We start from the raw sequence: 16,814 nt of genomic DNA, 5'->3' as shown, positions 1-16,814 counted from the left end.
ACGGCTAGACTTGCAAGTATTCATTTCCTGTCTTTAACGCGACTTGTTTTTCTTAAAATGGATGCAACTTGCAAAACATGAAATACAAACCTTGCTAATCAGCGCTGGCGGCTGGCAAAAAAAAAAAGAAGTCAGCAATGTTTTTTTTCTTTAACCTTAACCCTGCTAACGGAGACGAGTTAAACAACCGAGTCTATGCAGCTTAAACGGTCCGCATGTCGGGTTCTTAGCTGAAAGGGTGGTAAATCACGCTCACCCCAGTCCTTAATCTTTTAAAGAGGATACAAAATTGAACCTAGTCGCCACATCACATACATCCTGTTCAATGATAAAAAAGTGACATCTATCCTCGATCCAGAGTAAATCCCACGTTGAGGGCATACTTTTTTCCACTTTACCATGAGTCGGGCTCAGCTGCACAGAGGCGAGAGCAGAGCAATGAGGTCACGGGGACAGGGGAGTCACACGCTGGCGGTTTAAACACGCGGAAGAAAACTGAGGGATCCACAGTATGTGGACCCTCCGTGCGCCATCAGTCCGCACTCCGGACTCTGAATCCTGCCATCCAAGTTAAGATCTCGGCGGAACCTGAGGTGCAGTTCCTTCTTAAAACGTAATCTGGTGAGCATTTCTAGAATCGTACTTGTATAGATGCAGCCTTTAATGTGTTGCTAGGTTAAAATTGATGACTTCTTGAACTTCAGTAGGCAACTGCCCTCTTGATTTCGGATTTAATTTCTTTATTACAGGGGCGCTTTTATGAAGACAGAGTCATGTTCAGGTACTTTTCTTGATGGAGGAAGCATATTTCGGACTCTGTGATCTGCTCACCTGGAAAGGTCTGCTGTACTACTACAAGAGAGAAGTAGAGTCTGGAAGAAGGGACAATTTTATGATGCTTTGGAAGATAATGTTTTTTTTTTCTTTGAAATCGAAATGAATCAGAATATCAGTGCAAAAGACAGACTCTTGGTTTGGTTTGAGATATGGTTTTAAAACAGACAAAATGTAGAAAACAGGTCTTTCTCACTTTTGGTAAAGAATGGACCGGGGGTAATATTTTACTAGTTGCAGTGCTGATCTCACTGGGTTACAGTCCTGCAGTGTCACACCGGGGCCAGTGGCGCAATGGATAACGCGTCTGACTACGGATCAGGAGATTGCAGGTTCGACTCCTGCCTGGCTCGGGTCGTTTTTAAACGCATCTGGCTACTCCCTAAGTAGTCTGTGCTACTTACTGCATTGTAATCGTACCCGGTAAGAGATTTCCTTCATGTAAATGAACTGCACCTGACAGCTTTAGAAAAACACCTGGGCTCAGTACGGTGCTGAGAGCTCAGCGTTGCTGTTCTAATTAGCACGCACTGCATCGGCTATGAGCCCGAACCTTTCAATTATTCCGATCAGTAAGTCAACACGTAGTCCACATGAACGGTAGAAATATTCTCTTGTCTGTCTCTTGTTTGTATAGAACTGAATGTCCCTGACAATGTTCTGTTAGTTTTAATTGAAGAACGGCATTTGTGTTCAAATATACCAGACAAGTTTATGTAACTGCTCATGCGACACTCAGTTGTAATTAGTCAAGAAATAAAGTCGAACAACAGCTGCGGGTTTGATTCTGAACGTATGAGATTGCAGCGCCTTTTACTTCCATTGACAAATGATAGAGATTCGAAGAGAGATCCTTCAGACCAGCAAGCAAACCCACGGCTATTTCGGTTTTCTATCTAGGCAACGTTGGTGTCTGCAATAGCATACATGAAAGCGTGATGCAATTTCTGTGGCTACATTTGTTGCACGTCATGCACAGTAAGAGTGTTTCTAACACCAAATAAAAAGTCAACAATTAGCGATCACGCCCTTCTCCTCAGTTAACCCACTGAAACCCTTGCTGTTAACAGTTCTTTACTGCGTGCTTTACCAGCACCTACATATCGTGTCGGTTCTTTCAGCTTTATTCATTAGGTTTTCAAAGGTATAAGTAGAGCACCAGAGGTGCGAACGCAAAATGTGTGGTTATCTGAAGAATTGATTTCAATGGCAGCGGGTCCAAGCGATTTCGCGTTGTTATAGTACCAGGAAAGGAGAAGCGGCACTTCGCCTCTGCCGTGCAGGCACAAGGCGACGTGCGGCAGACGCCGGAGTCGGCAGGTTTCGAACCTGCGCGGGGAAGCCCCAACGCATTTCGAGCCCATCGCCTTAACCACTCGAGCACGACAAATGCGAACTCGCCGCCGCCGTATTCCTCCTATAATCAAACACGGACTGCGAGGTGGCTGCGGAAACCTTTTTAAAGTTGCTCTCCGTTAAAAAAAAATACCTTTCACAAGATTCGTGCCGGCAGACAGACACGCCTCAGAGGGTTTAAGGCTGGCTTCACGTTCAAATGATAAAGTCCCCCAGTCCGGATGTCAAAACGCAACTTTGGCAGACCGAAAAAAACATCAACAAACCAAAAATGTGGACAAGGATTTTACAAGCTGCACCACACTGCACTTTCAAAAGCATTTACATTCGTGTTAGACGCAGGAATTGCCTTTGATTTGCGCGCTTACGAACGCCATGGAAAACGAAACAAAACTAAAGCCCTCAGCTCCTGCACTTGATTATAGTCCCGTTACGTGTCGAAGCAGGAATTTACGTCATCCTACCACTGTAACACGGGGAATAGAGGGAAATGAGCACAAGCTACGAATTGTCTCAATCACTCCCTACAGTAGTAAGACGCCTGGAAGCGTGCACCCCCATCATTAATCTTTGCGCATCTGTGCAAGGTAAACTCTGTAGCAGTCTCTGAAACGGCTCAAAGGAAACACGTGATTGATTCCATGTGCATCTGGGGTTCATTTCTTATTTACATTTAATTCAAGGGAAAGGCTTGGGTCAGTTTCAGACGGCCTCCAACAGCGAGATTCAAGCGCCCCACCTTCAGCCCAATCTGCGCCGCCAGAACGCCAACGGCTCCTCTGGTCTCCGGGGTGCGGTTGTGACCCCGTAACCTAAAGTGTTGGTGGCAGACAAATGGAGACTAACAGGTGATGTCCTAGGACATGACTACATTGTGACACTCGGTGGGGATGGTGACCATTGCTTGGAAAAGAGTGCGAGGCCCCTTTAGAAAAACATTTTGTTAACAGGCATTCTGCCTTAGTCCAAACACCTATAGCTTGCAAAGCGCATGCTATTAGACAGGCACCTCTGCAAGACCTTAAGAGTCTCTTAAACTAGTGATAGTAAGGTGTTCCCAATGGGCGATGTTTGGCTTTCAAATCATCTCTCTGTGGAAGCGCCGAGATGCAGCTGTTTAAGGCTTAGAAGCAGCTGACTGTTTCACTACCTAGCGGATTACTGTCAGTCAGGGAGCTCAGAGGTGAAAAGCCTGTCTGAGAAACAATTCGCCGTCAATCAGTTCAATATGTTCCGTACCAGCTCGGCGCACCTGAGATCATCTTGGTAGCCGTGTAGCTCAGATGAGTGAGAGCGTGTGTGTGTGCACCACCGTGATTGGATGCCGGTCCTTCTCAGGTCACAGTAAACCTTCTGCTGCCTAACTTTCCTAATTTTGGGGATCCCTTTGAAAAAGCAAAGGAAAAAAAAAAACTGGCTCTTCATCAGCGTGATCGACCCAACCCAGTGTGTCCCAGTGGCCTAATGGATAAGGCACTGGCCTTCTAAGCCAGGGATTGTGGGTTCGAGTCCCATCTGGGGTGCTCCTGTCCCATTTTGAGCGTACAAATGTCCTTGTGATTTGCAAAGCTGCAACCCCACCTTACTCAGTGAGCGTCTCTGCTTTTCTCTCACATACAGTTGGGAGAAAAACTTTTGTAAACAGCCCTTCGGAATGATGTGGATTTCTGCATGAATGGCTCCTAACATGTGATCTTATCTTTATCTAAGTCATAATAATCAATAAAGAGAGTCTGATTTAACAAACAACACACGCCCAACATTTGACATTGCTGTTTTAACAAAACAGCCTCCGCCATGCTTCCCAGGTGGGATGAGGTTTTGGAGTTGGTATGCAGTGTTTTGTTATCTCCAAACATAACGCTGTGCACATTTACCAACAAGTTCAACTTTTGTCACGTCTGTCCACAGAACATTGTTCCAGGAGTTGCTGTGGAACATCCATGTGGTCTTTAGCAAACTTGAGAGGGGCAGTGGTGGTTTTTTTTGGGGGGAGAGCAGTGGTTTCCTCCATGGTGACCTCGCATGATCACCACTCCTGTTCAGATTTTTTCTTATGGTGGACTCATGAACACAGACGTAAGACAAAGTCAACCACCTGTTCGCTAGATCCCATCCCCACTCAGCTAGTCAAAGATTCCCTCGAAGGACTGGCAGGACCTATAATTAGTATGATGAATGCATCGCTTGCGTCAGGCGTTGTACCTGATCAATTTAAGGTAGCGGTTGTTAGACCGCTCCTTAAGATGTCAAATTTGGATCCACAAGTTCTTAACAACTACAGGCCTGTCTCAAAGGTCCCATTTCAATCTAAAAGTCTTGGGAGAATAGTTGTTGCCCAACGTCAATCGTATCTGGATTCAAATAATATACTTGAGAAATTTCAGTCTGGTTTCTGAAACTGCATTAACAAGAGTCGTAAATGATATTCTCTTAGCTACTGATGCGGGGAATGCAACAGTGCTTGTGCTTTTAGATCTTAGAGCTGCCTTTGACACGGTTGACCTCTCTGTTTTGTTACACAGGCTTGAGTTTGAGGTTGGCTTATCTGGAACCGTCCTTCAGTGGTTTACTTCACATTTTACTCATCGTTTTCATTATGTTCAAATATCTAATAATTGTACTGCTTCATCAATGTCACCAGTTCAATTTGGGGTACCAGAAGATCAGTGCTGGGACCAATATTGCTCTCTCTCTCTACATGCTGCTGATAGGTAGGATAATATGAAAAAATAATATGAACTTTCATTCATATGCTGATGACACTCAAATAAACATTTTGTTTACACCAAACGACAACTCTTCTATTATCAGTTTAGTTAAATGCATTAAGGAAGGAAATACTTGGATGTGTGAAAACTTTTTGTTACTCAACTCTGAGAAAACTGAGGATCTGTTGATCGGAGGCAACAATACTGATAGGACTACTATAACTTCAGCACTTAACTCAGAGGATTTAAACATTTGCCTCAAAGAGACAGCACGTTACCTAGGCGGCATATTAGACACAAGGCTCTTAACAACTTGCATTGTTAAGTGCCTTGGGACAACCTTGTTGTGAAAGGCGCTATATAGAAATACATTGATTTGAATTGAATTGACAATGTAAAATGTTGTGTGTGTTGTTTGTTAAACAAGACTGTCTTTATTTATCAAAAAATAAAAGGAATTTGCTAGGAATGCAAACGTTAGGTTGCGCTTCTTCATGCTGCATCGTCGGCATGAGTGGAGCTTTTTAAACGTCTGTACTTACTGTGCCCCATAAGAAATCGTTTGTCCCCGTTCAAAAGAGATTGTGCGATGTCCTGCAGTGTTCGCAAAGTAAACCTTTGACAGTTTGAAAAGAGGAATTTATTCTGCTTCCTGTGCGTGCAGTAGTTACAAAGTTGAACGTCTTTACACGATTTGCTGCAGTTTTCAGTGGGCGGGCTTTGTCAGATGGCTTGGAAAAACGCACTGTGTTTCGGCTCGGGAAACATCATGAGAAGTGTCCTGCATGTTTTCTGTGTATAGCTGTCTTTTAACGCATACAGAATTCATTCGAAATCATTGATTTCTCCAATTAACAAGGGTCCCTTAAAAGATGAGTCAAAGTAACGTCTAATCGGATTAGTTTCCTTAGAGCTGGTTCAGAGTTTGCTCAAGAGTTTACCTTACACAGATGCGCAAAGAAGAATGTTGGGGGTGCATGCTTCAAGGTGCCTTACAGCTGTAGGGAGTGATTCGAGATTCGAGACGATTCGTGCCGTGTGCTCGTTCCCATATACCGTACGCCCCGGGGTGCAGTGCTAGGATGACGTAAAATACCGCTCGGGCACGTAACGGCGTTATATGCAAGTGCGGGACGTGAGGGTTTTCGTTTGTTCATTTTGTTTTGTTTTGCTCTGCTTTGCTTTGTTTCTTGGTCAAGAGGCGTAAGGTAAGTCGTAATCCAGGGAGAACACTGGTGGCAAACAGTCCGAGGTGAGAGGCGAGGTCCAAAGTCGAAAAGTTAGAAGGGGAGTCCAATATCCAGAATAAACGAGGTAATGGAAAAAACGCCAGGTAGAGCTCTCAAGGAGTAGACTCAATACCAGCGGGAAGCAGATAAAGATGGTAAAAATAGCACTGCGTACCGCACGGTGGAGTGTGTGCAGGTGGGTAAACTCGTGCGGCGGCGTTTGTTAATAATCACCCGCTGCTGGTGCTGTTTAGATTGCTTAAGAGTTGGTCTTAACTGCCTGGCGGTCATGACAAGCTCCTCTTTAAGCTGTGGTTTAGTTTTGCATTCATGTGTTTCTAGAGCAGTTATTTATGGGGGTGGGTGGGTCTTTCACAGAGGCTCAGGACAAATCCCCTGCATGAAAGTCTACTGTGTGCGTTCAAACAGTCACAGGTTAAGAGCCAGGCAGGAGGACAATGGACAGAAGAAGCAACGAACTAAAAATAAAAGAACGAATATGAAAAAGCCACCATCTTTTTCTTTTTGACATTTTCCGACTTTCATGCAAGCCAGGACAAAGTTGCTCGTAGCTACTTGTGGATTCAAATACTCTATCGAGTGCTTTGATGAGTTTTTGCAATTTGATTGTCGTCCTGTCAGCCTGTTTCTGTTTTTTTTTTCAATCTAGTGATGGAAAGTAAGAGGGAAATGATGGAGCAATCAATAACCGCTCCGGAAAAATGGCAGAAAGAAATGGCCCGTCACTAAGGACATTTGTGAAGCAGAGGAGTGACATCACCACAAAGGCGACTTATTCTGCTGATCGTTTTGGTGAATAATGATTGAGGCGTGTTAAGAGAAAGGTAGCTGCGTCAGCATGCTTAGGCTGCAAAGGATAAAGCAAAGGTTTACTCCATGCTGAAAAGAGAAGAAAAGAAGCACAACGTTTCGGCTGTGGAGCCTTCTGCGCCATCTTCTTTAGCAATGGTGATGATGTTTACATTGGAAAAACTGAGACACGCATACTGGAGGGGCTTGAACCACCAACTTTTCAGCACCACAGAGTCTGACAGTCTTTTGTGCGCCCTACATTTGCAGGTTTATGGTCAAAGAAAACAATCACTTGCACTTCTTGCAGCCGGCAATCTTTTTCCACTGACAACCAAGAAATGGATTTCATCTTTCACAAGCTGTATGGATTTCTTCAAAAACAAGTTATTCCAGAAAGGAAATGAATTCTTGCATTAAACTGAACCAAGCTGTACATGTTTGTCTGAAATGAGATATGCGGCACAACAAGACACGGAGAGAGGCACCGCTGGTATTCAGACCCAGGATCGCCTGCTTACTAGGCAGGCACTTTAAGCCACTAGGGAACAGCGCCAGCAGAGCACCGTGCTTTTACAGACACTTGGACACATCTGCGTTCGGTGTGCACTTAATCTGCTCTCTGAGCCCGTTGCCTCCGTCCCATTTAATAGCAGAACTGACGCCAAGAGAAATGATGAGAAATGGCATTTATCGGGCACTTCTCATGTCCAAGGAGCTCAATGCCCTTGACACCTCCCCAAGGCGACAGAGCTGTGCATTCTTTGGCGACAACATTTTTTCTTTTGTTTTATTTCTATACTTATTGATAGAATAAAAACGATATGTCATGTACTGTAAGGGAAATGTCTCTTTTCATGGGGAAAGCTAGCACCAGCAAATGTTGTGTTTAGAAGAAGTGATTTAACATGACACGTGACCTAATTTACCGGAGCAAAAGCTCACCCAGCAAGCCCTGCTTTACTTCTACAGGAGAGAAGTACTGTAGAGTCTGCAAGATGTTCAGCTGGGTAGCTACGTCAGCATGCCTCGGCTGCAAAGGAACAAGTAATAGGTTTATTGCATGCTGAAAAGAGAAGAACGGAAACACAGCGTTTCGGCCGTGAGGTCTTCTCACACCTGAAGAAGCCTCACACCTGTAAAAGGCTCCATGGTTTTCTTTCTTCTCTTTTCAACATGGAATACACCTATTGTCTGCAAGATGTGACAATTTCACGGTGTTTTGGAAGAAAACCTTTTTTCTTTGAATTCAAAATCAATCAGAATTTCAGCACGACACACCAACACTTTTTCTGTTTTAAGGAGATGATATTTTAAACCTGATAAAAATAGTAGGAAACACAAGTTTCTTGCTGTGAAAATTTAGATGGGGAAGTGTACTACTGGTAGCAGTGTAGAGCTCTCTGTGGTGGAATGCAAACACATGTTCTATGGGCCAGTGGCGTAATGGATTACGCGTCTGACTTCGGATCAGAAGATTGTAGGTTCGAGTCCTGCCTGGTTCGTGAGGCTTTTAAACCTCTCAGGTTCCTCGGTAACAGGTTGCCGTCATGTATATGAACTATAGAAAAGCATCTGCCACAACCCGTAAATTAGCACGCAAGTGCGGGCTAGTTAACACAGAACTGTATGGAGATCATCTCCAGCTCCGAGCTCAATTGCAATGAAAAAACATGCAGAACAGAACTGGAGAGCAGCTGAATTTGTGCTCAGTAGGGTGGGGAGGACTCAGCATTGCTATTGTTCTAATTGGCATGAACTGCAGGGGATCTGAATCAGAACACGTCACTTAGTTCGATCATTGCGTCAATATGTAGGCCACGTTAATATAGAATTATTACTTTGTCTGTCTCGTCTTTGTATATAGGTGAATGTCCCTGACAATTTCATGTTAGTTTTTAAGAACGACATTGGTGCTAATATATACATATATAGCATATAAGGAACACGTAAAAGTTTAGTCCATGTTGAAAAGATAAGAAAACCGCCACAACGTTTCATCTCGGAATAAATCTTTACTTGTTGTTTTGCAGCCTACCCATTCTGACCTAACTCCTCCCTTGAAATTCCCTAACAGATAAGGGTACGTAACGGCTCATGCGATGCTCAGTTGCAATTTGTCCCAAAACAAACAAGAACAGCAGCTGAGGGTTTGAGTTTGAACATGCACTGTATTAAAGCAGCTTTTATTTCCATTGATAAATGCTAGATATTCCTACAGAGATTCTCCAGGTGAGTAAGCGATTCCTGTTTCTGTTTCTATTTCTGTTTCATATATATATATACAGTATATATACAGTATTGTACTATTATTATATAATTGTTACACTGTGGCTGTGTTGTGTGTGTTAAGCTGCTGTTGCACTGCAATTTCCCTCACGGGATCAATAAAGTATCTATCTATAAGAAGACATTACCAACAACGACCACAAGATGCAGATATTGTCTAGACATTACCAACAACGACCACAAGATGGAGATATTGTCCAAAGAGGCAAGAAGGGCAAAGCCGCGATAAGGTAAAATCATTTTTTGTAAGAGATTGCTGTCAGAATGCACATCCGTATCCCAAACAGAATCTCTAGTAAAATATGATCATTTGTGAAACAGGCAATTGAGTGTCTGCTACAATATGATTGCTACAGATGCAGCCATTCAAAATGCGCGGGCGTACGCTGTACGCAGTCTACCACAAGTTACCGGTAAATACCGCGAGTTACCGGTAAATACCGCTAGCAAAATAATAGTATCCGGAATTTCCGCAAGGTGGAGCTAATAAAGCTCAACTTCTCATGTTTGAGCTGTAGCCATCAAAGTCTTTAATGAAGATATTACTAATAGTATTAATAATAAATGAACTTGGACAAGCTGTAAACTCAAAGTATTGCCCTGGTCCACATTATTTTTTTCATTGCCCGTCTTTGTAAAAGTAACACCACAGCATTTCGCAATCACGCATTTTTTTCCAATCATGCAAAGTACAGTAATTTTTGAGAATCGATTCACCATGCCTTTCACATGCTCATAAAAGAGGTTGATTTAGGAACATAAACATATTACCGTATGCAAACTGTACTGTATACAGTTTGTATATGTATATGTATATGTATATTTAATGTCTTAACTGTGCCCGTTTAAGTATTGAATATTTATATGGAATTTTACCACTGAAGGGAAATCTTAGTGCCTGAGCATAAAAAGAATAGCAGCATACTGGAACACGTGTGAAGGCCATAAACGATATTAATTTTGGAACATAAACATACAGTATATGGCTGGTCTCGGTACTTTAAAGAAAACATACACGAAACATGGTTTCATTATGACCAGAATCGGTCTTGAGATATTTTTAACTTGATTTACAGTATTTGAGAGGTATGTCTTGACACCGATACTACGTAAATACTCCTCACGTATATGTTTCTAGGTTTATATTATGCATTTCATACGGTCAAATTGCTTTTGAGCAACTGATAAGAAGCGCGAAACGGTATGCCCAGGGCGTTTTAGTTTTCGTTTTGTTTTAATGCAGTGCAGTGGATTGATTAGAGATATCAAGTACATACAAGTCATTTTTTAAATGTTGTAGTTCGTCTTGTAAAAATGTTACGAGTACATCATCTGTCAACAATTACACAGGTTCTGTTTCCATATTGCGGTTTTTGGTTACGTAATATTATTTTCTAATTTCACGTTGTGAATATATGATTTGGGCAAACAGAGCCGCAAAGAAGTACATTATGGGTTGTTGTTGTTTTTTTGCAGTTTTATCTAAAATAAGCGATGCTTAAACCTTTGTCTGATTCTTGTGAAACTATCCACACGACAGTTACCTAGGAGTTGACTTCAGTGATGTCACTGATGGGATGTTTCTAAAAATCCATCCTCTGTAAAACATCTTCTCTAGTTGTTCTGCATATGTATTCGCTAATGAAGCTGTGTTTTTCTGAGCCTGGTTCTCTACATTTCTGTATGAACCAGCTTAGAGGGCTAAAGACAGCTTGTGTTTAAATTGAGTGTAAGGTAATTTATGCTTCTAAAGTCATGGTCAGCATTTATTATTGTACTGTGCTGTAAACTTCTTCTGTGCCTAATTACATTATTTTATAGTCGATAATGTTTCTGTAGTGCTTTTTCAGCCCTCAGCATGTGTCTGCGCTGGTGGTGCTGTGGGTTAGGTTCCTGACTCCTATGTCACATGGTCTGTGGTTGAATCTCATGGAACTATGACTTTAATTTTTAACAAACATTTCTTTGAAAAAATGAAACATTTCCCTTGGTCAGAGATTAAATAAAACCTCACTCGCATCAAAACAAATTTATATTTCTAAATATCACAACATGATCGAATTTACGTCTTTTTAATAACAATGAATAGTCACCTATGCGTTACAAAATAAACATTTATATTGATTTGAATTGCGTTTTGATTTAAATCGTAAACGCGTGTTTAAATATATGTGTTTAAAGGCGATATACTGTATAAAAGCGCTGATTCTTATGGAATGTGTTCGGCCGGGGATTCAAAAAAAATATTTTTTTTAATCGCGTATCTAAGGAAAATTGCAGTATAACTTTGTTCATGCACAAACAGTGGCATGTTACATTATAATTTGGGTGTCTCCTCTTGCCAGAAAGCTCTAAATTGCATTTTGAGTGCGGTTTTTGACTTTTTCTAAATTGCAACCCATAAATAAAGCTGATACAGTTTAGACTTACTGTATTCTAAACTGTATTACAACATCACATTGGACAATGCAACGTAAATTGCAAAAATGCACTTGGAATCTATCCTAGCCCTACTATGAAAATTATTTAAACTGCGACACTTATCATTCATCTTTAAATAAACTTTATTTTATATAGCGTTTTAAGCGAATAGGTAATTAGATTGCTCATAAACCTAATCGCTTTTTCTACATAAACACAGCGTGATTGCTCTCTGAAAATGTTTTTTTCTTTATATTTAGGCTCAGATTTCAACTATAGATCGTATTATTATGAACTTTCTTGGAAAAATGTCTTTTATGTAAACCATGTTTGCTATTAATTCATTTAGGGCTAAAATACGTTCATTGTCTTCCAATCGAGTCGAGTTGACATTGGAAGCTTGCCACGCCCGGACTGTTACACCAACGCATTAGCATGTTGAAGCGATTTCATTGAGGAGGCCATCTACTAGTTAACACTGTACTTCCTACTTTGAAAATACCTGTGAAATTGGTTTAATTCGTCACAGCCAGCACTCCGGCAAAGAGGGGGGTTGTACTCGTTAATGTCTGATGACATACAAGTGGAAAGATTACAGATTTTAACCGTCTTTTTTCTGAACCAGGGAAAATCTGATCATGTTTCTCTATAACAATAATAAAAAACTTTATTTTCAATTATTTTACATATCCCGCTTGCACATCGCATGACTTTAATAAATCTATTCTTTATTAATACTAAATAAATAATACTAAAAATACTTCAGCAAATAGGTCACTTGATTTTTGGAATAATTCCAAATAGCACAATGATCCACTGGCATCCCTGAAGTCTGTTTAGTGCATAATCTTCCAAATACAATCACTAAGCAATTATAAGAATTATACCATCCTACTTCTTTGTGATATCCTGTAAAAACTAAACCTATTTTTATAAGGCTTTTACTCAAAAGATTTCCAAACACACAAAGCATTTGTGAAGTACTATAGTATTTCTAAAGGTTACTGGTACAACATCAATCATTAAAGCTTAACAATAAAGTTTAGATTGCTGACTATGGACTAACTACATTAACTAACTGCAATGCAACACTATACATTTTACAAGAATATCTGGTTGAATTCTTGCATTTGTAGCCAATTTAATGCGAGAGAAATAAGCCAATTTAATTATTTCACAAAAAATAATGTGATATAAAATGGATGTTTTTAACTTTATTGTAGTGTTTTAGAAACTAATATGTCTTCAAAAATGGTTGTTTTTCACTCCTAGGAATGAAAGCTGTTGTTATATAATGTTTATTTTCAAATTTTGAAAAATCAAAGGATTCTAGCTTTCTCCCCTTTCAGGCATCGGACACAGAGAACCTCATGGTTTTCCTAAAAATCATTTTTTATGTTCCCTGGTGTTCCAAACTTAGTTTTAATCAATTTTAATTTGTTATTATGTTAAAAACAGGGTAATAAATTTCTAATTGGACTATAAATAATGTCATATTGTCTGCTATAAAACTGATGTTTTCAACTCTATTGTAGAGATTCTAGAATCAACTAATAGAGAATTGAAATAAAAAAGGGCATAAGAAAACATTACCAACAACGACCACAAGATGGAGATATTGTCTAGACATTACCAACAACGACCACAAGATGGAGATATTGTCCAAAGAGGCAAGAAGGGCAAAGCTGCGATAAGGTAAAATCATTTTTTGAAAGAGATTGCTGTCAGAATGCACAACTGAATCCCAAACAGAATCTCTAGTCAAATATGATCATTTGTGAAACAGGCAAATGAGTTTCTCAGGTGCCCATTGCTCATTTTCAGACACATTTATGCAATACTTTCACCATGCGTTGAGCAATAGGGATTAAAGATACCAGAGGTAAGGTTTAAAAGTGATTCTGAGGTGCAACACATCAGCGATACAGCTAGGCATCTGAAATGCGGGGTTTGAGAGCCCTTCAGGGAACACCGTACCCTAAAGGTACCAGAAGTCCACTAGTATAAGCATTAAGTCACTGTCACCCCTGTTACAATGTGATTGCTACATATCTTCATTTCTTTGGTTTTTAAGGAGTAAGAGTGCAGGGGGTCTAAATCTGCGATCCAGTGTGTTGAAGTATTTCACAACACTACCTGTAGCCCGTATGGAAATAAATACTAATTCTGATTATTGCCCTGGGCATGTACCAATAAATCACTGAGCATATATCACTGTGTTGAAGCTAGAGACCTGTATGTAATATTATGGTGCTAAAATGTCATTTTCACATATATTAATGTAATAAATGATTGCTTATGCTTAATAAACAAATCTAATTAAAATAAAAACTTAAGTTTTGTATTTGTCTTGTACCATAGAACATGATTTTCTTTGTATTTCAAGCCCACAAAGTGTCCAAATGATGCACGACATGATATAAGGAAGATTATCACATGAAAAATCGGTATTATCTTTCTCATGAAAATGCATTCCTTTCATTACCTTTTAATTTTTAAAATGAACTCAAGTTGTGTATAATGTAATAATTTAAGTAGAATAGATTCTAATAATATAATGATCCAGTGTGTTGCACTACTTCACTGCTTCACTGTTCTATGCCGTCTGGAAATAAATCCTCAGACTGCTTACTGCCCTGGGCTTGTACCAATAAATTACAGGAGCACATCTATATATCACTGCGTTGAAGCAGGAGACACACAATCACTGCAAACACATCCTAAATACAGTGTTCCAGCACCTTTGACCTCATCCAGAACGTATCATTTCTTGAAAGGGATTGCTGTCTGAATGCACATCTGAATCCCAAACAGAATCTCTAGTAAAATACGATCATTTGTGAAACAGGCAAATGACTGTCTCAGGGGCCCATTCCTCATTCTCAAGACACATGTATTCAGTACGTACACCATGCATTGAGCAAAAGGGATCAAAGACACCACAGGTAAGGTTAGAATTCATTCTGACTATATTCTAAAATATTGGACTCATATTCTTATGATGGCAGACATGATGCTGCGTTTAAAACCGGGGTTAATGGACATTATATGACTGTCAATTCTGTTTTGTTTTGGAGACACTTGGCTGCCTATATGGTACAGTGCAGCGTGAAGGAAACATTTTCCAAAACTGTGTCAGCTCAAAAGTTGTAAGTGAACCTCTCCAGCTGCTTTAACTCTCTTCATTTTTGTCATTTAATTGTCTGTCGGCACTATGTGGCAGCGTTGCATGACAACCCATCTCACCACGGAAAGGAACCTAACAGCTTTGGTAAGAGAGGAGAAAAGGACCTGGCCAGTAAGGGGCTCGAACCCACGACTTTGACGTTATTAGCACCATGCTCTAACCAACTGAGCTAACCGGCCTCACGACAGTGGTCCTCTCTGTGCAGCGCCTTTTACTTCCATTGACAAATGATAGCAATTCGAAGAGAGATCCTTCAGACCAGCAAGCAAACCCACGGCTATTTCGGTTTTCTATCTAGGCAACGTTGGTGTCTGCAATAGCATACATGAAAGCGTGATGCAATTTCTGTGGCTACATTTGTTGCACGTCATGCACAGTAAGAGTGTTTCTAACACCAAATAAAAAGTCAACAATTAGCGATCACGCCTTCTCCTCAGTTAACCCACTGAAACCCTTGCTGTTAACAGTTCTTTACTGCGTGCTTTAAGAACACCTACATAATGTGTCAGTTCTTTCAGCTTTATTCATTAGGTTTTCAAAGGCATAAGTAGAGCACCAGAGGCGCGAACGTAAGATGTGTGGTTATCTGAAGAACTCATTTCCATGGCAGCAGGGCCAAGTGATTCAGCGTATTTATAGTACCAGGAATGGAGAAGCGGCACTTCGCCTTTGCCGGGGAGGCACAAGGATACGTGTGGCAGACGCCATAGTCGGCAGGATTCAAACCTGTGCAGGGAGTTCGCAACGGATTTCAAGTCCATCGCCTTAAACACACGGCCACGACTACAGCAAGCTCACCCCCGCCGCATTCCTCCTATAATCTAACACAGAGTGCGAGGTGGCTGCGGAAACTTTTTCAAAGTCGCTCTCCGTTAAAAAAAAATAAATACCTTTGACAAAATACGTGCCGGCAGACAGACATGCCTCAGAGGGTTTAAGGCTGGCTTCACGTTCAAATGATAAAGTCTCCCCGTCCGGATGTCAAAATGGAACTTTGGCAGACAGAAAAAACATCAACAAACCACAAATGTGGACAAGGATTTTACAAGCTGCACCACACTGCACTTTCCAAAGCATTTACATTCCTGTTAGACGCAGGAATTGCCTTTGATTTGCGCGCTTACGAACGCCATGGAAAACGAAACAAAACTAAAGCCCTCAGCTCCTGCACTTGATTATAATGCCGTTACGTGTCGAAGCAGGAATTTATGTCATCCTACCACTGCAATACGGGGAATAGAGGGAAATGAGCACACGCTACGTATGTCTCAATCACTCCCTAGAGTCGTAAGGCGCATTGAAGGGTGCACACCCATCATTAATCGTTGCGCCTCTGTGAAAGGAAAGCTCTTGAGCAGTCTTTGAAACAGCTCGGATGAAACACTTGATTGCTTCCATGTGCATCTGGAGCCCATTTCTTATTTTCACTTCACGCCGCCCAAAGCATTTCTAAAACAGGAGATTCGTGTTTGGGAATGCGCCCTGCCCTACGAATAAAACAGGTCTACGGGTCTGAAACCTGCTCCACGGAAAACAGTTCTGTTGCGCTTTTGATCAAAGGGAGATTCGCTGTTCTTACTTTTTGATGACATAACACCCAAAGGGGCTTCTTTGGAGCTGGATTCCAACCAGCATCCTAAAGTTTCTTGGCGGTATCCTTTACAGTCCTCTGTTCGGTCGACAAGGGACAGAAGGGGGCAGCTTTCCTCACACACACAGTGCAATGTACTGTAGTGTTCCCGTTCATTGAATTCGCAGTTCTGCATCAGACCTCTAACTCGTTTCCTTAGCTTGGATTTAAGCCATGAAGCAGGCTTCTAGTCTATAAACGTCTAGAGAAATCACAAACTATTTGAGAGGCCATCATCCCAGGGGAACTGACAAAGTCTATCCCTAAACACCTAGCGCAATCTCTCGAGAGACTGTCAAAAATCGCTTTCTCCGTTTGCGTTGCAAGTAAGTGAAAACGCGGTCTCA

General features: G+C 41.1%; 3 non-coding genes across 3 annotated transcripts; all 3 read left to right on the top strand.

The window, feature by feature from the left end:
* The first annotated feature begins 1,114 nt into the window (after window positions 1-1,114).
* Window positions 1,115-1,187, top strand: trnar-acg (transfer RNA arginine (anticodon ACG)). The gene has a single exon. It is a non-coding gene; the product is annotated as a tRNA-Arg (tRNA).
* A 2,453-nt stretch (window positions 1,188-3,640) lies between these two features.
* On the top strand, window positions 3,641-3,713 carry trnar-ucu (transfer RNA arginine (anticodon UCU)). Its single transcript has one exon. It is a non-coding gene; the product is annotated as a tRNA-Arg (tRNA).
* Window positions 3,714-8,372: 4,659 nt separating this feature from the next.
* On the top strand, window positions 8,373-8,445 carry trnar-ucg (transfer RNA arginine (anticodon UCG)). The gene has a single exon. It is a non-coding gene; the product is annotated as a tRNA-Arg (tRNA).
* The last annotated feature ends 8,369 nt before the right edge of the window (window positions 8,446-16,814 follow it).

Source organism: Lepisosteus platostomus, unplaced genomic scaffold, assembly GCF_059453375.1.
Source record: "Lepisosteus platostomus isolate fLepPlt1 unplaced genomic scaffold, fLepPlt1.hap1 Scaffold_48_H1, whole genome shotgun sequence".
Classification (NCBI taxonomy): Eukaryota; Metazoa; Chordata; class Actinopteri; order Semionotiformes; family Lepisosteidae; genus Lepisosteus; species Lepisosteus platostomus.
This window is presented reverse-complemented; position numbering and strand designations above follow the sequence as displayed.